The following is a 22,052-nucleotide window of genomic DNA, read 5'->3' as shown; positions in this document are numbered from 1 at the left end:
CCTGAACCGGTGCAGACTGGCTTATGCAGAGATGGGCACCATCTCTTCCCATCAAAGCATTTCCAGAGGCTGGGGGAGGCTACTCCTCCCCAGCCCTGACAACTTTTTTCCAAATGGAGAGGGTGTAACACCCTCTCTCTGATGAAGTCCTTTGTTCTGCCTTCCTGGGCCAAGCCTGGCTGGACCCCAGGAGGGCAGAAACCTGTCTGAGGGGTTGGCAGCAGCAGCAGCTGCAGTGAAACCCCTGAAAAGGCATTGGGGTTACAATTCCATGATCCTAGACATGTAACATGGCCATATTCGGAGTTACCATTGTGACGCTATACATATGTCATGACATATGTATAGTGCACGCATGTAATGGTGTCCCCGCACTCACAAAGTCCGGGGAATTTGCCCTGAACAATGTGGGAGCACCTTGGCTAGTGCCAGGGTGCCCACACACTAAGTAACTTAGCACCCAACCTTTACCAGGTAAAGGTTAGACATATAGGTGACTTATAAGTTACTTAAGAGCAGTGGTAAATGGCTGTGAAATAACGTGGATGTTATTTCACTCAGGCTGCACTGGCAGGCCTGTGTAAGAATTGTCAGATCTCCCTATGGGTGGCACAAGAAATGCTGAGGCCCATAGGGATCTCCTGGAACCCCAATACCCTGGGTACCTCAGTACCATATACTAGGGAATTATAAGGGTGTTCCAGTATGCCAATATGAATTGGTGAAATTGGTCACTAGCCTGTTAGTGCCAATTTGTACAGAGAGAGCATAACCACTGAGGTTCTGGTTAGCAGAGCCTCAGTGAGACAGTTAGGCATCACACAGGGAACACATACATATAGGTCACAAACTTATGAGCACTGGGGTCCTGACTAGCAGGTCCCAGTGACACATAATAAACATACTGAAAACATAGGGTTTTCACTATGAGCACTGGGCCCTGGCTAGCAGGATCCCAGTGAGACAGTGAAAACACCCTGACATACACTCACAAACAGGCCAAAAGTGGGGGTAACAAGGCTAGAAAGAGGCTACTTTCTCACACACAGCACACAGGTGCTTCCCAGGTCCTCACAGGTTACAGTACCACTCCACAGGCGCACAGGCCTCAATAGTCACAGTATCACTCCACAGGCGCGCAGGTGCCTCCCAGGTCCTCACAGGTCACAGTACCACTCCACAGGCACAGAGGTGCATCCCAGGTCCTCCCAGGTCACAGGACGGCTCCACAGGCACAGAGGTGCATCCCAGGTCCTCGCAGGTCTCAGTACAGCTCCTCAGGCACACAGGTGCATCCCAGGTCCTCCCAGGTCACAGTACCACTCCTCAGGCACAGAGGTGCATCCCAGGTCCTCCCAGGTCACAGTACCACTCCACAGACGCACAGGTGCCTTCCAGGCCCTCACAGATCACAGTGCCACTCCACAGCCACAGAGGTGCATCCCAGGTCCTCCCAGGTCACAGTACCACTCCACAGGCACAGAGGTGCATCCCAGGTACTCGCAGGTCACACTACCACTCCACATGCGCAGAGATGCATCCCTGGTCCTCCCAGATCACAGTACCACTCCTCAGGCACGCAGGTGCATCTCAGGTCCTCACAGATCACAGTACCACTCCACAGGCGCACAGGGCTCAATAGTCACAGTACCACTCCACAGGTGCGCAGGTGCCTTCCAGGTCCTCACAGGTCCTCACAGGTCACAGTACCACTCCACAGGCACAGGGGTGCATCCCAGGTCCTCCCAGGTCACAGTACGGCTCCACAGGCACAGAGGTGCATCCCAGGTCCTCACAGGTCTCAGTACAGCTGCTCAGGCACACAGGGGCATCCCAGGTCACAGTACCACTCCTCAGGCCCGGAGGTGCATCCCAGGTCCTCCCAGGTCACAGTACCACTCCACAGACGCGCAGGTGCCTCCCAGGCCCTCACAGATCACAGTGCCACTCCACAGCCACAGAGGAGCATCCCAGGTCCTCCCAGGTCACAGTACCACTCCACAGGCACAGAGGTGCATCCCAGGTACTCGCAGGTCACACTACCACTCCACATGCGCAGAGGTGCATACCAGGTCTTCCCAGATCACAGTACCACTCCTTAGGCACACAGGTGCATCCCAGGTCCTCACAGGTCACAGTACCACTCCTCAGGCGCAGTGGTGGATCCCAGGTCCTCACAGGTCACAGTACCACTCCTCGGGCGTACAGGTGCATCCCAGGTCCTCCAAGGTCACAGTACCACTCCACAGCACACAGGTGCATCCCAGGTCCTCACAGGTCACAGTGCCACTCCACAGACGCACAGGCCTCACTAGTCACAGTACCACTCCACAGGCGTGCCGGTGCCTCCCAGGTCCTCATAGGTCACAGTCCAGTCCACAGGCACAGAGGGGCATCCCAGGTCCTCACAGGTCTCAGTACAGCTCCTCAGGCACACAGGTGCATCCCAGGTCCTCCCAGGTCACAGTACCACTCCTCAGGCATGGAGGTGCATCCCAGGTCCTCCCAGGTCACATTACCACTCCACAGACGCACATGTGCCTCCCAGGCCCTCCCAGATCACAGTGCCACAGGCACAGAGGTGCATCCCAAGTCCTCCCAGATCACAGTACCACTCCTCAGGCACGAAGGTGCATCCCAGGTCTTCACAGGTCACAGTACCACTCCTCAGGCGCAGCGGTGCATCCCAGGTCCCCACAGGTCACAGTACCACTCCTCAGGCACACAGGTGCATCCCAGGTCCTCACTGGTCACAGGACCATTCCACAGGCACAGAGGTGCATCCCAGGTACTCGCAGGTCACAGTACCACTCCACATGCGCAGAGGAGCATCCCAGGTCCTCCCAGGTCACAGTACCACTCCTCAGGCACAGAGGTGCATCCTAGTTCCTCATAGGTCACAGTACCACTCATGAGGCGCACAGGTGCATCCCAGGTTCTCCCAGGTCACAGTACCCCTCCCCAGCACACAGGTGCATCCCAGGTCCTCACAGGTCACAGTGCCACTCCACAGGCGCAAAGGCACCACTAGTCACAGTACCACTCCACAGGCGCGCAGGTGCCTTCCAGGTCCTCATAGGTCACAGTACCACTCCACAGGCACAGAGGTGCATCTCAGGTCCTCCCAGGTCACAGTACGGCTCCACAGGCACACAGGTGCATCCCAGGTACTCGCAGGTCTCAGTACAGCTCCTCAGGCACACAGGTGCATCCTAGGTCCTCATAGGTCACAGTACCACTCCTCAGGCGCACAGGTGCATCCCAGGTCCTCCCAGATCACAGTACCACTCCACAGCACACAGGTGCATCCCAGGTCCTCACAGGTCACAGTGCCACTCCACAGGCCCCACTAGTCACAGTACCACTCCACAGGCGCACAGGTGCCACCCAGGTCCTCATAGGTCACAGTACCACTCCACAGGCACAGAGGTGCATCCCAGGTCCTCGCAGGTCACAGTACGACTCCACAGGCACAGAGGTGCATCCCAGGTCCTCACAGGTCTCAGTACAGCTCCTCAGGCACACAGGTGCATCCCAGGTCCTCCCAGGTCACAGTACCACTACTCAGGCACGGAGGTGCATCCAAGGTCCTCCCAGGTCAGAGTACCACTTCACAGATGCTCAGGTGCCTCCCAGGCCCTCACAGATCACAGTGCCACTCCACAGTCACAGAGGTGCATCCCAGGTCCTCCCAGGTCACAGTACCACTCCACGGGCACAGAGGTGCATCCCAGGTACTCACAGGTCACAGTACCACTCCACATGCGCAGAGGTGCATCCCAGGTACTCCCAGATCACAGTACCACTCCTCAGGCACGCAGGTGCATCCCAGGTCCTCACAGGTCTCAGTACAGCTCCTCAGGCACACAGGTGCATCCCAGGTCCTCCCAGGTCACAGTACCACTCCTCAGGCACGGAGGTGCATCCAAGGTCCTCCCAGGGTACAGTACCACTCCACAGATGCGCAGGTGCCTCCCAGGCCCTCACAGATCACAGTGCCACTCCACAGTCACAGAGGTGCATCCCAGGTCCTCCCAGGTCACAGTACCACTCCACGGGCACAGAGGTGCATCCCAGGTACTCGCAGGTCACAGTACCACTCCACATGCGCAGAGGTGCATCCCAGGTACTCCCAGATCACAGTACCACTCCTCAGGCACGCAGGTGCATTCCAGGTCCTCACAGGTCACAGTACCACTCCTCAGGCACAGCGGTGCATCCCAGGTCCTCACAGGTCACAGTACCACTCCACAGGCACACAGGTGCATCCCAGGTCCTCACTGGTCACAGGCCCACTCCACAGAGGTGCTTCCCAGGTACTCGCGGGTCAAAGTACCACCATACATGCGCAGAGGTGCATCCCAGGTCCTCCTAGGTCACAGTACCACTCCTCAGGCACACAGGTGCATCCTAGGTCCTCCCAGGTCACAGCAGCACTCCTCTGGCACAGACGTGCATCCCAGGTCCTCCCAGGTCACAGTACCACTCCTCAGGCACACAGGTGCATCCCAGGGCCTCACAGATCACAGTACCACTCCTCAGGCACAGAGGTGCATCCCAGGTACTCGCAGGTCACAGTACCACTCCTCAGGCACACAGGTGCATCCCAGGCCCTCCCAGGTCACAGTACCACTCCACAGCACACAGGTGCATCCCAGGTCCTCACAGGTCACAGTACCACTCCACAGGCGCACAGGCCTGAATATTCACAGTACCACTCCACAGGCGCGCAGGTGCCTCCCAGGTCACAGTACCACTCCAAAGGCAGAGAGGTGCATCCCAGGTCCTCCCAGGTCACAGTACGGCTCCACAGGCACAGAGGTGCATCCCAGGTCCTCACAGGTCTCAGTACAGCTCCTCAGGCACACAGGTGCATCCCAGGTCCTCCCAGGTCACAGTACCACTCCACAGACGGGCAGGTGCCTCCCAGGCCCTCACAGATCACAGTGCCACTCCACAGCCACAGAGGTGCATCCCAGGTCCTCCCAGGTCACAGTACCACTCCACAGGCACACAGGTGCATCCCAGGTACTCGCAGGTCACCCTACCACTCCACATACGCAGAGGTGCATCCCAGGTCCTTCCAGATCACAGTACCACTCCTCAGGCACGCAGGTGCATCCCACGTCCTCACAGGTCACAGTACCACTCCTCAGACGCAGCGGTGCATCCCACGTCCTCACAGGTCACAGTACCACTCCTCAGGCACACAGGTGCATCCCAGGTTCTCACTGGTCACAGGACCATTCCACGGGCACAGAGGTGCATCCCAGGTACTCGCAGGTCACAGTACCACTCCACATGCGCAGAGGTGCACCCCACGTCCTCCCAGGTCACAGTACCACTCCTCAGGCACACAGGTGCATCCTAGGTCCTCATAGGTCACAGTACCACTCCTCAGGCACAGAGGTGTATCCCAGGTCCTCCCAGGTCACAGTACCACTCCTCAGGCACTCAGGTACATCCCAGGTCCTCACCGGTCACAGTACCACTCCACAGGCACGCAGGTGCATCCCAGGTACTCACGGGTCACAGTACCACTCCACAGGCGCAGAGGTGCATCCCAGGTCCTCACAGGTCACAGTACCACTCCTCAGGCACACAGGTACATACTAGGTCCTCCCAGGTCACAGCACCACTCCTCCGGCACAGAAGTGCATCCCAGGTCCTCCAAGGTCACAGTACCACTCCTCAGGCACACAGGTGCATCTCAGGCCCTCACAGGTCACAGTACCACTCCTCAGGCACAGAGGTCCATCCCAGGTACTCGCAGGTCACAGTACCACTCCACAGACGCAGAGGTGCATCCCATGTCCTCCCAGGTCACAGTACCACTCCACAGCACACAGGTGCATCCCAGGTCCTCACAGGTCACAGTACCACTCCACAGGCGCACAGGCCTGAATAGTTACAGTACCACTCCACAGGCGCGCAGGTGCCTCCCAGGTCCTCACAGGTCACAGTACCACTCCAAAGGCAGAGAGGTGCATCCCAGGTCCTCCCAGGTCACAGTACGGCTCCACAGGCACAGAGGTGCATCCCAGGTCCGCACAGGTCTCAGTACAGCTCCTCAGGCACACAGGTGCATCCCAGGTCCTCCCAGGTCACAGTACCACTCCACAGACGGGCAGGTGCCTCCCAGGCCCTCACAGATCACAGTGCCACTCCACAGCCACAGAGGTGCATCCCAGGTCCTCCCAGGTCACAGTACTACTCCACAGGCACAGAGGTGCATCCCAGGTACTCGCAGGTCACACTACCACTCCACATACGCAGAGGTGCATCCCAGGTCCTTCCAGATCACAGAACCACTCCTCAGGCACGCAGGTGCATCCCAGGTCCTCACAGGTCACAATACCACTCCTCAGACGCAGCGGTGCATCCCAGGTCCTCACAGGTCACAGTACCACTCCTCAGGCACACAGGTGCAACCCAGGCCCTCCCAGGTCACAGTACCACTCCTCAGGCACACAGGTGCATCCCAGGTCCTCACAGGTCACAGTACCACTCCTCAGGCGCAGATGTGCATCCCAGGTCCTCGCTGGTCACAGTACTGCTCCACAGGTGCACAGGTGCATGCCAGGTCCTCACAGGTAACAGTACCACTCCTCTGGTGCACAGCTGCATCTCATGCCCTCACAGGTCACAGTACCACTCCTCACACACACAGGTGCATCCCAGGTCCTCACCGGTCACAGTACCACGCCACAGGCACACAGGTGCATCCCAGGTCCTCACCGGTCACAGTACCACTTCTGAGGCACACAGGTGCATCCAAGGTCCGCACTAGTCACAGTACCACTCCACAGGGTCACAGGTACATCCCAGGTTCTCATAGGTCACAGTCCACTCCACAGGCACAGAGGTGCATCCCAGGTCCTCCCAGGTCACAGTACGGCTCCACAGGCACAGAGGGGCATCCCAGGTCCTCACAGGTCTCAGTACAGCTCCTCAGGCACACAGGTGCATCCCAGGTCACATTACCACTCCACAGATGCACAGGTGCCTCCCAGGCCCTCAAAGATCACAGTGCCACAGGCACAGAGGTGCATCCCAAGTCCTCCCAGATCACAGTACCACTCCTCAGGCACGCAGGTGCATCCCAGGTCCTCACAGGTCACAGTACCACTCCTCAGGTGCAGAGGTGCATCCCAGGTCCTCACTGGTCACAGGACCATTCCACAGGCACAGAGGTGCATCCCAGGTACTCGCAGGTCACAGTACCACTCCACATGCGCAGAGGAGCATCCCAGGTCCTCCCAGGTCACAGTACCACTCCTCAGGCACACAGGTGCAACCTAGGTCCTCATAGGTCACAGTACCACTCCTGAGGCGCACAGGTGCATCCCAGGTCCTCCCAGGTCACAGTACCACTCCACAGCACATAGGTGCATCCCAGGTCCTCACAGGTCACAGTGCCACTCCACAGTCTCAAAGGCCCCACTAGTCACAGTACCACTCCACAGGCGCGCAGGTGCCTTCCAGGTCCTCATAGGTCACAGTACCACTCCACAGGCACAGGGGTGCATCCCAGGTCCTCCCAGGTCACAGTACGGCTCCACAGGCACTCAGGTGCATCCCAGGTACTCGAAGGTCACACTACCACTCCACATACGCAGAGGTGCATCCCAGGTCCTTCCAGATCACAGTACCACTCCTAAGGCACGCAGGTGTATCCCAGGTCCTCACAGGTCACAGTACCACTCCTCAGGCGCAGCGCTGCATCCCAGGTCCTCACAGATCACTGTACCACTCCTCAGGCACACAGGTGCATCCCAGGTCCTCACTGGTCACAGGACCATTCCACAGGCACAGAGGTGCATCCCAGGTACTCGCAGGTCACATTACCACTCCACATGCGCAGAGGTGCATCCCAGGTCCTCCCAGGTCACAGTACCACTCCTCAGGCACACAGGTGCATCCCAGGTCCTCACAGGTCACAGTGCCACTCCACAGGCCTCACTAGTCACAGTACCACTCCACAGGCGCGCAGGTGCCTCCCAGGTCTTCATAGGTCACAGTACCACTTCACAGTTACAGAGGTGCATCCCAGGTACTCGCAGGTCACTTTACCACTCCACATGCGCAGAGGAGAATCCCAGGTCCTCCCAGGTCACAGTACCACTCCTCAGGCACAGAGGTGCATCCTAGGTCCTCATAGGTCACAGTACCACTCCTCAGGCGCACAGGTGCATCCCAGGTCCTCCCAGATCACAGTACCACTCCACAGCACACAGGTGCATCCCAGGTCCTCACAGGTCACAGTGCCACTCCACAGGCGCACAGGCCCCACTAGTCACAGTACCACTCCACAGGCGCACAAGTGCCTCCCAGGTCCTCATAGGTCACAGTACCACTCCACAGGCACAGAGGTGCATCCCAGGTTCTCGCAGGTCACAGTACGACTCCTCAGGCACACAGGTGCATCCCAGGTCCTCCCAGGTCACAGTACCACTATTCAGGCACGGAGGTGCATCCAAGGTCCTCCCAGGTCACAGTACCACTCCACAGATGCGCAGGTGCCTCCCAGGCCCTCACAGATCACAGTGCCACTCCACAGTCACAGAGGTGCATCCCAGGTCCTCCCAGGTCACAGTACCACTCCACGGGCACAGAGGTGCATCCCAGGTACTCGCTGGTCACAGTACCACTCCACATGCGCAGAGGTGCATCCCAGGTACTCCCAGATCACAGTACCATTCCTCAGGCACACAGGTGCATCCCAGGTCCTCACAGGTCTCAGTACAGCTCCTCAGGCACACAAGTGCATCCCAGGTCCTCCCAGGTCACAGTACCACTCCTCAGGCACACAGGTGCATCCTAGGTCCTCATAGGTCACAGTACCACTCCTCAGGCGCACAGGTGCATCCCAGGTCCTCCCAGATCACAGTACCACTCCACAGCACACAGGTGCATCCCAGGTCCTCCCAGGTCACAGTACCACTCCTCAGGCATACAGGTGTATCCTAGGTCCTCATAGGTCACAGTACCACTCCTCAGGCGCACAGGTGCATCCCAGGTCCTCCCAGATCACATTACCACTCCACAGCACACAGGTGCCTCCCAGGTCCTCATAGGTCACAGTACCACTCCACAGGCACAGAGGTGCATCCCAGGTCCTCGCAGGTCACAGTACGACTCCACAGGCACAGAGGTGCATCCCAGGTCCTCACAGGTCTCAGTACAGGCTACTCAGGCACACAGGTGCATCCCAGGTCCTCCCAGGTCACAGTACCACTACTCAGGCACGGAGGTGCATCCAAGGTCCTCCCATGTCAGAGTACCACTCCACAGATGCGCAGGTGCCACCCAGGCCCTCACAGATCAAAGTGCCACTCCACAGTCACAGAGGTGCATCCCAGGTCCTCCCAGGTCACAGTACCACTCCACGGGCACAGAGGTGCATCCCAGGTACTCGCAGGTCACAGTACCACTCCACATGCGCAGAGGTGCATCCCAGGTACTGCCAGATCACAGTACCACTCCTCAGGCACGCAGGTGCATCCCAGGTCCTCACAGGTCTCAGTACAGCTCCTCAGGCACACAGGTGCATCCCAGGTCCTCCCAGGTCACAGTACCACTCCTCAGGCACGGAGGTGCATCCAAGGTCCTCCCAGGGTACAGTACCACTCCACAGATGCGCAGGTGCCTCCCAGGCCCTCACAGATCACAGTGCCACTCCACAGTCACAGAGGTGCATCCCAGGTCCTCCCAGGTCACAGTACCACTCCACGGGCACAGAGGTGCATCCCAGGTACTCGCAGGTCACAGTACCACTCCACATGCGCAGAGGTGCATCCCAGGTACTCCCAGATCACAGTACCACTCCTCATGCACGCAGGTACATTCCAGGTCCTCACAGGTCACAGTACCACTCCTCAGGCACAGCGGTGCATCCCAGGTCCTTACTGGTCACAGTACCACTCCACAGGCACACAGGTGCATCCCAGGTCCTCACTGGTCACAGGCCCACTCCACAGGCACAGAGGTGCTTCCCAGGTCCTCCCAGGTCACAGTACCACTCCTCAGGCACACAGGTGCATCCTAGGTCCTCACAGGTCACAGCACCACTCCTCCGGAATAGAAGTGCATCCCAGGTCCTCCCAGGTCACAGTTCCACTCCTCAGGCACACAGGTGCAACCCAGGCCCTCACAGGTCACAGCACCACTCCTCAGGCACAGAGGTGCATCACAGGTACTCGCAGGTCACAGTACCACTCCTCAGGCACACAGGTGCATCCCAGGCCCTCCCAGGTCACAGTACCACTCCACAGCACACAGGTGCATCCCAGGTCTTCACAGGTCACAGTACCACTCCACAGGCGCACAGGTGCCTCCCAGGTCCTCACAGGTCACAGTACCACTCCAAAGGCATAGAGGTGCATCCCAGGTCCTCCCAGGTCACAGTACGGCTCCACAGGCACAGAGGTGCATCCCAGGTCCTCACAGGTCTCAGTACAGCTCCTCAGGCACACAGGTGCATCCCAGGTCCTCCCAGGTCACAGTACCACTCCACAGACGGGCAGGTGCCTCCCAGGCCCTCACAGATCACAGTGCCACTCCACAGCCACAGAGGTGCATCCCAGGTCCTCCCAGGTCACAGAACCACTCCTCAGGCACACAGGTGCATCTCAGGCCCTCACAGGTCACAGTACCACTCCACAGGCATAGAGGTGCATCCCAGGTACTCGCAGGTCACACTACCACTCCACATACGCAGAGGTGCATCCCTGGTCCTTCCAGATCACAGTACCACTCCTCAGGCACGCAGGTGCATCCCAGGTCCTCACAGGTCACAGTACCACTCCTCAGACGCAGTGGTGCATCCCACGTCCTCACAGGTCACAGTACCACTCCACAGGCACAGAGGTGCATCCCAGGTACTCGCAGGTCACAGTACCACTCCACATGCGCAGAGGTGCATCCCACGTCCTCCCAGGTCACAGTACCACTCCTCAGGCACACAGGTGCATCCCAGGCCCTCCCAGGTCACAGTACCACTCCACAGCACACAGGTGCATCCCAGGTCTTCACAGGTCACAGTACCACTCCACAGGCGCACAGGCCTGAATAGTCACAGTACCACTCCACAGGCCCGCAGGTGCCTCCCAGGTCCTCACAGGTCACAGTACCACTCCAAAGGCAGAGGTGCATCCCAGGTCCTCCCAGGTCACAGTACGGCTCCACAGGCACAGAGGTGCATCCCAGGTCCTCACAGGTCTCAGTACAGCTCCTCAGGCACACAGGTGCATCCCAGGTCCTCCCAGGTCACAGTACCACTCCAGAGACGGACAGGTGCCTCCCAGGCCCTCACAGATCACAGTGCCACTCCACAGCCACAGAGGTGCATCCCAGGTCCTTCCAGGTCACAGTACCACTCCTCAGGCACACAGGTGCATCCTAGGTCCTCCCAGGTCACAGCACCACTCCTCCGGCACAGAAGTGCATCCCAGGTCCTCCCAGGTCACAGTACCACTCCACAGGCACACAGGTGCATCCCAGGTCCTCCCAGGTCACAGTACCACTCCTCAGGCACACAGGTGCATCCTAGGTCCTCCCAGGTCACAGCACCACTCCTCCGGCACAGAAGTGTATCCCAGGTCCTCCCAGGTCACAGTACCACTCCACAGGCACACAGGTGCATCCCAGGTCCTCGCAGGTCACAGCACCACTCCTCAGGCGCACAGGTGCATCCCAGGTCCTCACAGGTCACAGTACCACTCCACAGGCACAGAGGTGCATCCCAGGTCCTCACAGGTCACAGTACCACTCCTCAGGCACAGAGGTGCATCCCAGGTACTCGCAGGTCACAGTACCACTCCACATGCGCAGAGGTGCATCCCACGTCCTCCCAGGTCACAGTACCACTCCTCAGGCACACAGGTGCATCCCAGGCCCTCCCAGGTCACAGTACCACTCCACAGCACACAGGTGCATCCCAGGTCTTCACAGGTCACAGTACCACTCCACAGGCGCACAGGCCTGAATAGTCACAGTACCACTCCACAGGCCCGCAGGTGCCTCCCAGGTCCTCACAGGTCACAGTACCACTCCAAAGGCAGAGGTGCATCCCAGGTCCTCCCAGGTCACAGTACGGCTCCACAGGCACAGAGGTGCATCCCAGGTCCTCACAGGTCTCAGTACAGCTCCTCAGGCACACAGGTGCATCCCAGGTCCTCCCAGGTCACAGTACCACTCCAGAGACGGACAGGTGCCTCCCAGGCCCTCACAGATCACAGTGCCACTCCACAGCCACAGAGGTGCATCCCACGTCCTCCCAGGTCACAGTACCACTCCTCAGGCACAAAGGTGCATCCTAGGTCCTCCCAGGTCACAGCACCACTCCTCCGGCACAGAAGTGCATCCCAGGTCCTCCCAGGTCACAGTACCACTCCACAGGCACACAGGTGCATCCCAGGTCCTCCCAGGTCACAGTACCACTCCTCAGGCACACAGGTGCATCCTAGGTCCTCCCAGGTCACAGCACCATTCCTCCGGCACAGAAGTGTATCCCAGGTCCTCCCAGGTCACAGTACCACTCCACAGGCACACAGGTGCATCCCAGGTCCTCGCAGGTCACAGCACCACTCCTCAGGCGCACAGGTGCATCCCAGGTCCTCACGGGTCACAGTACCACTCCACAGGCACAGAGGTGCATCCCAGGTCCTCACAGGTCACAGTACCACTCCTCAGGCGCACAGGTGCATCCCAGGTCCTCACAGGTCACAGTACCACTCCTCAGGCACGCAGGTGCCTCCCAGGTGCTCATAGGTCACCTTACCACTCCTCAGGCGCACAGGTGCATCCCAGGTCCTCGCAGGTCACAGTACCACTCCTCAGGCACAGAGGTGCATCCCAGGTCCTCGCAGGTCACAGTACCACTCCACATGCGCAGAGGTGCATCCCAGGTACTCCCAGATCACAGTACCACTCCTCATGCACGCAGGTACATTCCAGGTCCTCACAGGTCACAGTACCACTCCTCAGGCACAGCGGTGCATCCCAGGTCCTCACTGGTCACAGTACCACTCCACAGGCACACAGGTGCATCCCAGGTCCTCACTGGTCACAGGCCCACTCCACAGGCACAGAGGTGCTTCCCAGGTCCTCCCAGGTCACAGTACCACTCCTCAGGCACACAGGTGCATCCTAGGTCCTCACAGGTCACAGCACCACTCCTCCGGCATAGAAGTGCATCCCAGGTCCTCCCAGGTCACAGTTCCACTCCTCAGGCACACAGGTGCAACCCAGGCCCTCTCAGGTCACAGCACCACTCCTCAGGCACAGAGGTGCATCCCAGGTACTCGCAGGTCACAGTACCACTCCTCAGGCACACAGGTGCATCCCAGGCCCTCCCAGGTCACAGTACCACTCCACAGCACACAGGTGCATCCCAGGTCTTCACAGGCCACAGTACCACTCCACAGGCGCACAGGTGCCTCCCAGGTCCTCACAGGTCACAGTACCACTCCAAAGGCATAGAGGTGCATCCCAGGTCCTCCCAGGTCACAGTACGGCTCCACAGGCACAGAGGTGCATCCCAGGTCCTCACAGGTCTCAGTACAGCTCCTCAGGCACACAGGTGCATCCCAGGTCCTCCCAGGTCACAGTACCATTCCACAGACGGGCAGGTGCCTCCCAGGCCCTCACAGATCACAGTGCCACTCCACAGCCACAGAGGTGCATCCCAGGTCCTCCCAGTTCACAGAACCACTCCTCAGGCACACAGGTGCATCTCAGGCCCTCACAGGTCACAGTACCACTCCACAGGCACAGAGGTGCATCCCAGGTACTCGCAGGTCACACTACCACTCCACATACGCAGAGGTGCATCCCTGGTCCTTCCAGATCACAGTACCACTCCTCAGGCACGCAGGTGCATCCCAGGTCCTCACAGGTCACAGTACCACTCCTCAGACGCAGTGGTGCATCCCACGTCCTCACAGGTCACAGTACCACTCCACAGGCACAGAGGTGCATCCCAGGTCCTCCCAGTTCACAGAACCACTCCTCAGGCACACAGGTGCATCTCAGGCCCTCACAGGTCACAGTACCACTCCACAGGCACAGAGGTGCATCCCAGGTACTCGCAGGTCACACTACCACTCCACATACGCAGAGGTGCATCCCTGGTCCTTCCAGATCACAGTACCACTCCTCAGGCACGCAGGTGCATCCCAGGTCCTCACAGGTCACAGTACCACTCCTCAGACGCAGTGGTGCATCCCACGTCCTCACAGGTCACAGTACCACTCCACAGGCACAGAGGTGCATCCCAGGTACTCGCAGGTCACAGTACCACTCCACATGCGCAGAGGTGCATCCCACGTCCTCCCAGGTCACAGTACCACTCCTCAGGCACACAGGTGCATCCCAGGCCCTCCCAGGTCACAGTACCACTCCACAGCACACAGGTGCATCCCAGGTCTTCACAGGTCACAGTACCACTCCACAGGCGCACAGGCCTGAATAGTCACAGTACCACTCCACAGGCCCGCAGGTGCCTCCCAGGTCCTCACAGGTCACAGTACCACTCCAAAGGCAGAGGTGCATCCCAGGTCCTCCCAGGTCACAGTACGGCTCCACAGGCACAGAGGTGCATCCCAGGTCCTCACAGGTCTCAGTACAGCTCCTCAGGCACACAGGTGCATCCCAGGTCCTCCCAGGTCACAGTACCACTCCAGAGACGGACAGGTGCCTCCCAGGCCCTCACAGATCACAGTGCCACTCCACAGCCACAGAGGTGCATCCCAGGTCCTCCCAGGTCACAGTACCACTCCTCAGGCACACAGGTGCATCCTAGGTCCTCCCAGGTCACAGCACCACTCCTCCGGCACAGAAGTGCATCCCAGGTCCTCCCAGGTCACAGTACCACTCCACAGGCACACAGGTGCATCCCAGGTCCTCCCAGGTCACAGTACCACTCCTCAGGCACACAGGTGCATCCTAGGTCCTCCCATGTAACAGTACCACTCCTCCGGCACAGAAGTGTATCCCAGGTCCTCCCAGATCACAGTACCACTCCACAGGCACACAGGTGCATCCCAGGTCCTCGCAGGTCACAGCACCACTCCTCAGGCGCACAGGTGCATCCCAGGTCCTCACAGGTCACAGTACCACTCCACAGGCACAGAGGTGCATCCCAGGTCCTCACAGGTCACAGTACCACTCCTCAGGCGCACAGGTGCATCCCAGGTCCTCACAGGTCACAGTACCACTCCTCAGGCACGCAGGTGCCTCCCAGGTGCTCATAGGTCACCTTACCACTCCTCAGGCGCACAGGTGCATCCCAGGCCCTCGCAGGTCACAGTACCACTCCTCAGGCACAGAGGTGCATCCCAGGTCCTCGCAGGTCACAGTACCACTCCACAGGCACAGAGGTGCATCCCAGGTCCTCACAGGTCTCAGTACAGCTCCTCAGGCACACAAGTGCATCCCAGGTCCTCCCAGGTCACAGTACCACTCCTCAGGCACACAGGTGCATCCTAGGTCCTCATAGGTCACAGTACCACTCCACAGATGCGCAGGTGCCTCCCAGGTCCTCGCAGGTCACAGTGCCACTCCACAGTCACAGAGGTGCCTCCCAGGTCCTCGCAGGTCACAGTGCCACTCCACAGTCACAGAGGTGCATCCCAGGTCCTGGCAGGTCACAGTACCACTCCTCAGGCACAGAGGTGCATACCAGGTGAGCGCGTCAGCTCATTTGCTCAAGGGAACCCAGAAACAGTGTCAAGAGATAACAGCACTCTCTGAAACAACTTTGGTGAAAAACTCCAGCAACTTTTAGGTAAGCGTAGTCCATTTACCAGGATGCAATGGAGTGGACTGTGCTGTGATGAGAGGCAGAGTGCTCCCTCCCCCCCTTGTGTTTAAAAGGCTCCCTTGAGCCAATGAGCTGGCGAGCTCACCTGGGATGCACCTGCGGGGGGTTACTGTGGCCTGTGAAGACTTGAGCAGTATTTCAGCAACTCCCTCCCCCCTTGTGTTTAAAATGTCCTTGGTCACGTTCATTGTGCAAGGAAACCAAAGGCAGCAGTGATCACCTGGCCTAATGCTACGTCACACTCAAGATGGAAGAAAGCAGCAAAGAGGCTTATGTTAGCGTAAGCTCGGTTTCTGATACATAGAACACAACTTTTCAGGAAAGCAGATTCCACACTGCACTGTCGCAGGACCCTCAGCACACGTTAAAAGGGCCCTCTCTGTATAATATACCCTCAGTAGGACAGAGGGCCAACAGTGCTGTCACAGTATATTCAGTCCCTCTCAAAGGACACAGTCCACCACTGAAGTACCTCATTACACTCTAGAAAGACCCTCGGTACATGAAAGGGCCCTCAGTGCTATGTCAAGGGACCCTCAGTACAGCACCTTCAGTGCTGTGAGGGCACTTTCAATCCAGTGTGATGGAATATCCTGGCACTGCACTCAGATCTCAGTAGTGTTACCTGGTCCGCCATGCAGTGTTTGTGGGGGGCAGGTGGGCTGAGGCCTCTTCTAGCCATGTAATCACGGGGCATAATCCATCGGATGCTCCCGGCGTTTCATTCTTCTGCGGATGATAAAATGAGGTGCCAATAAGCAGTTCTTAGCAGTGCCAAGAAGCTGCCCAGTGGTGATGGTGCCGTTTGCACCCGGACTCTTAGGTACACAATCAGAGGACATTCAGTACATACTGGGCGTTTCAAAGCACACTGTCAGCGGGGGCCCTCAGGTTATCAGAGCCCCCTCCAGAATGGTGCCCTGTGATCCTCGGCAAAATTTCAGAAGGTCCTCGTTGCTGGAGGACTCTCAGTGGAATGGCACAAGGCCCTCAGTGCAGTGTCACGGGAGCTGGTAATTGGCACCGAGGCCATCTGCGACACCTTCAGCCCTGGCATTTTAGCTAGCAGCGTGTTGCATCCTGGGACTTGTGGTTTCATTTTCAACATCGGGTGTATTGGCTCATTAAGGTTGAAATGTGTCAGCATGGAAAGTGATATTTGGTAAAAGGCAGCGCCGGTTATATGTTTCAGACATGCCTTAGGGCCATTTAGCATGAGGTGACCTCAATACATTCCCAGTCGACCCTCAGCACAGTGCCAGAGGCCCCTCGCTGCATGGGCCCCAGGAGTATGAGGCACCTTGAAGGCCGGTGACCCTCTTGTAATATCAGGGGGCGTAGGGGAGCTATGGTGGCAGGTGACCCTATAATGTTAGGGCCACGTAGAGCATGTAGGGGGAGCTGGGGTGACTGTTAAGGCCCTCAGGGGCATGTAGGGGGAGCTGTGGTGTCAGGTGCCCCTCTTGTAATGTGAGGGGGCCCTCAGGGGCATGTAGGGGGGATGTGGTGTCAGGTCTCCTTCTTGTAATGAGAGGGGGCCCCCAAGGGCATGTAGGGGAGCTGTGGTTACAGGTGTACTTCTTAGAATGTCAGGGGGCCCCCAGGGGAACGTAGGGGAGCTGTGGTGTCAGGTGCCCCTCTTGTAATGTGAGGGGGGGGCAGGGGAATGTAGGGGAGCTGTGGTGTCAGGTGCCCCTCTTGTAATGTGAGGGGGCCCTCGGTGGCATGTAGGGGAGCTGTGGTGACAGGTGTACTTCTTACAATGTCAGGGGGCCCCCAGGGGAACGTAGGGGAGCTGTGGTGTCAGGTGCCCCTCTTGTAATGTGAGGGGGGGGCAGGGGAATGTAGGGGAGCTGTGGTGTCAGGTGCCCCTCTTGTAATGTGAGGGGGCCCTCGGGGGCATGTAGGGGAGCTGTGGTGACAGGTGTACTTCTTACAATGTCAGGGGGCCCCCAGGGGAACGTAGGGGAGCTGTGGTGTCAGGTGCCCCTCTTGTAATGTGAGGGGGGGGGGGGCAGGGGAATGTAGGGGAGCTGTGGTGTCAGGTGCCCCTCTTGTAATGTGAGGGGGCCCTCGAGGGCATGTAGGGGAGCTGTGGTGACAGGTGCCCCTCTTGTAATGTGAGGGGGCCCTCGGGGGCATGTAGGGGAGCTGTGGTGACAGGTGCCCCTCTTGTAATCCGAGGTGGCCCCCAGAGGCATGTAGGGGAGCTGTGGTGACAGGTGCCCCTCTTGTAATGTGAGGGGGGCCCTCGGGGGCATGTAGGAGAGCTGCGGCTAATGTTAGGGCCTCCCAGGGGCAGGTAGGGGAGCTGTAGTATCAGTTGTCCCTCTTACAATGTCAGGGGGTCCCCAGGTGCACGTAGATAAGCAGTGGTTAATGTTAGGGTCCCATGGAGCGTTTTGGGGAGTAGGGCGCAGGGGGCCCTTAGGTACATGTAGGGGAGCAGTGGTTAATGTTAGGGCGCAGGGGGCCCTTAGGTACATGTAGGGGGGGCAGTGGTTAATGTTAGGGCGCAGGGGGCCCTTAGGTACATGTAGGGGAGCAGTGGTTAATGTTAGGGCGCAGGGGGCCCTTAGGTACATGTAGGGGAGCAGTGGTTAATGTTAGGGCGCAGGGGGCCCTTAGGTACATGTAGGGGAGCAGTGGTTAATGTTAGGGCGCAGGGGGCCCTTAGGTACATGTAGGGGGGGCAGTGGTTAATGTTAGGGCGCAGGGGGCCCTTAGGTACATGTAGGGGAGCAGTGGTTAATGTTAGGGCGCAGGGGGCCCTTAGGTACATGTAGGGGGGGCAGTGGTTAATGTTAGGGGGCAGGGGGCCCTTAGGTACATGTAGGGGAGCAGTGGTTAATGTTAGGGCGCAGGGGGCCCTTAGGTACATGTAGGGGAGCAGTGGTTAATGTTAGGGCGCAGGGGGCCCTTAGGTACATGTAGGGGGGGGCAGTGGTTAATGTTAGGGCGCAGGGGGCCCTTAGGTACATGTAGGGGAGCAGTGGTTAATGTTAGGGCGCAGGGGGCCCTTAGGTACATGTAGGGGGGGCAGTGGTTAATGTTAGGGCGCAGGGGGCCCTTAGGTACATGTAGGGGGGGCAGTGGTTAATGTTAGGGCGCAGGGGGCCCTTAGGTACATGTAGGGGAGCAGTGGTTAATGTTAGGGCGCAGGGGGCCCTTAGGTACATGTAGGGGAGCAGTGGTTAATGTTAGGGCGCAGGGGGCCCTTAGGTACATGTAGGGGAGCAGTGGTTAATGTTAGGGCGCAGGGGGCCCTTAGGTACATGTAGGGGAGCAGTGGTTAATGTTAGGGCGCAGGGGGCCCTTAGGTACATGTAGGGGAGCAGTGGTTAATGTTAGGGCGCAGGGGGCCCTTAGGTACATGTAGGGGAGCAGTGGTTAATGTTAGGGCGCAGGGGGCCCTTAGGTACATGTAGGGGAGCAGTGGTTAATGTTAGGGCGCAGGGGGCCCTTAGGTACATGTAGGGGGGGCAGTGGTTAATGTTAGGGCGCAGGGGGCCCTTAGGTACATGTAGGGGAGCAGTGGTTAATGTTAGGGCGCAGGGGGCCCTTAGGTACATGTAGGGGAGCAGTGGTTAATGTTAGGGCGCAGGGGGCCCTTAGGTACATGTAGGGGAGCAGTGGTTAATGTTAGGGCGCAGGGGGCCCTTAGGTACATGTAGGGGGGGCAGTGGTTAATGTTAGGGCGCAGGGGGCCCTTAGGTACATGTAGGGGAGCAGTGGTTAATGTTAGGGCGCAGGGGGCCCTTAGGTACATGTAGGGGGGGCAGTGGTTAATGTTAGGGGGCAGGGGGCCCTTAGGTACATGTAGGGGAGCAGTGGTTAATGTTAGGGCGCAGGGGGCCCTTAGGTACATGTAGGGGAGCAGTGGTTAATGTTAGGGCGCAGGGGGCCCTTAGGTACATGTAGGGGGGGCCAGTGGTTAATGTTAGGGCGCAGGGGGCCCTTAGGTACATGTAGGGGAGCAGTGGTTAATGTTAGGGCGCAGGGGGCCCTTAGGTACATGTAGGGGGGGCAGTGGTTAATGTTAGGGCGCAGGGGGCCCTTAGGTACATGTAGGGGGGGCAGTGGTTAATGTTAGGGCGCAGGGGGCCCTTAGGTACATGTAGGGGAGCAGTGGTTAATGTTAGGGCGCAGGGGGCCCTTAGGTACATGTAGGGGAGCAGTGGTTAATGTTAGGGCGCAGGGGGCCCTTAGGTACATGTAGGGGGGGCAGTGGTTAATGTTAGGGCGCAGGGGGCCCTTAGGTACATGTAGGGGAGCAGTGGTTAATGTTAGGGCGCAGGGGGCCCTTAGGTACATGTAGGGGGGGCAGTGGTTAATGTTAGGGCGCAGGGGGCCCTTAGGTACATGTAGGGGAGCAGTGGTTAATGTTAGGGCGCAGGGGGCCCTTAGGTACATGTAGGGGGAGCAGTGGTTAATGTTAGGGCGCAGGGGGCCCTTAGGTACATGTAGGGGGGGCAGTGGTTAATGTTAGGGCGCAGGGGGCCCTTAGGTACATGTAGGGGAGCAGTGGTTAATGTTAGGGCGCAGGGGGCCCTTAGGTACATGTAGGGGAGCAGTGGTTAATGTTAGGGCGCAGGGGGCCCTTAGGTACATGTAGGGGAGCAGTGGTTAATGTTAGGGCGCAGGGGGCCCTTAGGTACATGTAGGGGAGCAGTGGTTAATGTTAGGGCGCAGGGGGCCCTTAGGTACATGTAGGGGGGGCAGTGGTTAATGTTAGGGCGCAGGGGGCCCTTAGGTACATGTGGGGGAGCAGTGGTTAATGTTAGGGCGCAGGGGCCCTTAGGTACATGTGGGGGAGCAGTGGTTAATGTTAGGGCGCAGGGGGCCCTTAGGTACATGTAGGGGAGCAGTGGTTAATGTTAGGGCGCAGGGGGCCCTTAGGTACATGTAGGGGAGCAGTGGTTAATGTTAGGGCGCAGGGGGCCCTTAGGTACATGTAGGGGAGCAGTGGTTAATGTTAGGGCGCAGGGGGCCCTTAGGTACATGTAGGGGAGCAGTGGTTAATGTTAGGGCGCAGGGGGCCCTTAGGTACATGTAGGGGGGGCAGTGGTTAATGTTAGGGCGCAGGGGGCCCTTAGGTACATGTAGGGGAGCAGTGGTTAATGTTAGGGCGCAGGGGGCCCTTAGGTACATGTAGGGGGAGCAGTGGTTAATGTTAGGGCGCAGGGGACCCTTAGGTACATGTAGGGGAGCAGTGGTTAATGTTAGGGCGCAGGGGGCCCTTAGGTACATGTAGGGGAGCAGTGGTTAATGTTAGGGCGCAGGGGACCCTTAGGTACATGTAGGGGAGCAGTGGTTAATGTTAGGGCGCAGGGGGCCCTTAGGTACATGTAGGGGAGCAGTGGTTAATGTTAGGGCGCAGGGGGCCCTTAGGTACATGTAGGGGTGGCAGTGGTTAATGTTAGGGCGCAGGGGGCCCTTAGGTACATGTGGGGGAGCAGTGGTTAATGTTAGGGCGCAGGGGCCCTTAGGTACATGTAGGGGGGGCAGTGGTTAATGTTAGGGCGCAGGGGGCCCTTAGGTACATGTAGGGGGGCAGTGGTGTCAAGTGCCCTTCTTGTGATGTGTGGGGGCCCTCGTGGGCATGTGGGGGATCTATGGTTAATGTTAGGGGGCAGGGGGCCCTTAGGTACATGTAGGGGAGCAGTGGTTAATGTTAGGGCGCAGGGGGCCCTTAGGTACATGTAGGGGAGCAGTGGTTAATGTTAGGGCGCAGGGGGCCCTTAGGTACATGTAGGGGAGCAGTGGTTAATGTTAGGGCGCAGGGGGCCCTTAGGTACATGTAGGGGAGCAGTGGTTAATGTTAGGGCGCAGGGGGCCCTTAGGTACATGTAGGGGAGCAGTGGTTAATGTTAGGGCGCAGGGGGCCCTTAGGTACATGTAGGGGAGCAGTGGTTAATGTTAGGGCGCAGGGGGCCCTTAGGTACATGTAGGGGAGCAGTGGTTAATGTTAGGGCGCAGGGGACCCTTAGGTACATGTAGGGGAGCAGTGGTTAATGTTAGGGCGCAGGGGGCCCTTAGGTACATGTAGGGGAGCAGTGGTTAATGTTAGGGCGCAGGGGGCCCTTAGGTACATGTAGGGGTGGCAGTGGTTAATGTTAGGGCGCAGGGGGCCCTTAGGTACATGTGGGGGAGCAGTGGTTAATGTTAGGGCGCAGGGGCCCTTAGGTACATGTAGGGGGGGCAGTGGTTAATGTTAGGGCGCAGGGGG

This window comes from Pleurodeles waltl, chromosome 3_1 (genome assembly GCF_031143425.1).
Source record: "Pleurodeles waltl isolate 20211129_DDA chromosome 3_1, aPleWal1.hap1.20221129, whole genome shotgun sequence".
Lineage (NCBI taxonomy): Eukaryota > Metazoa > Chordata > Amphibia > Caudata > Salamandridae > Pleurodeles > Pleurodeles waltl.
Note: the sequence above shows the minus strand (reverse complement) of the source record.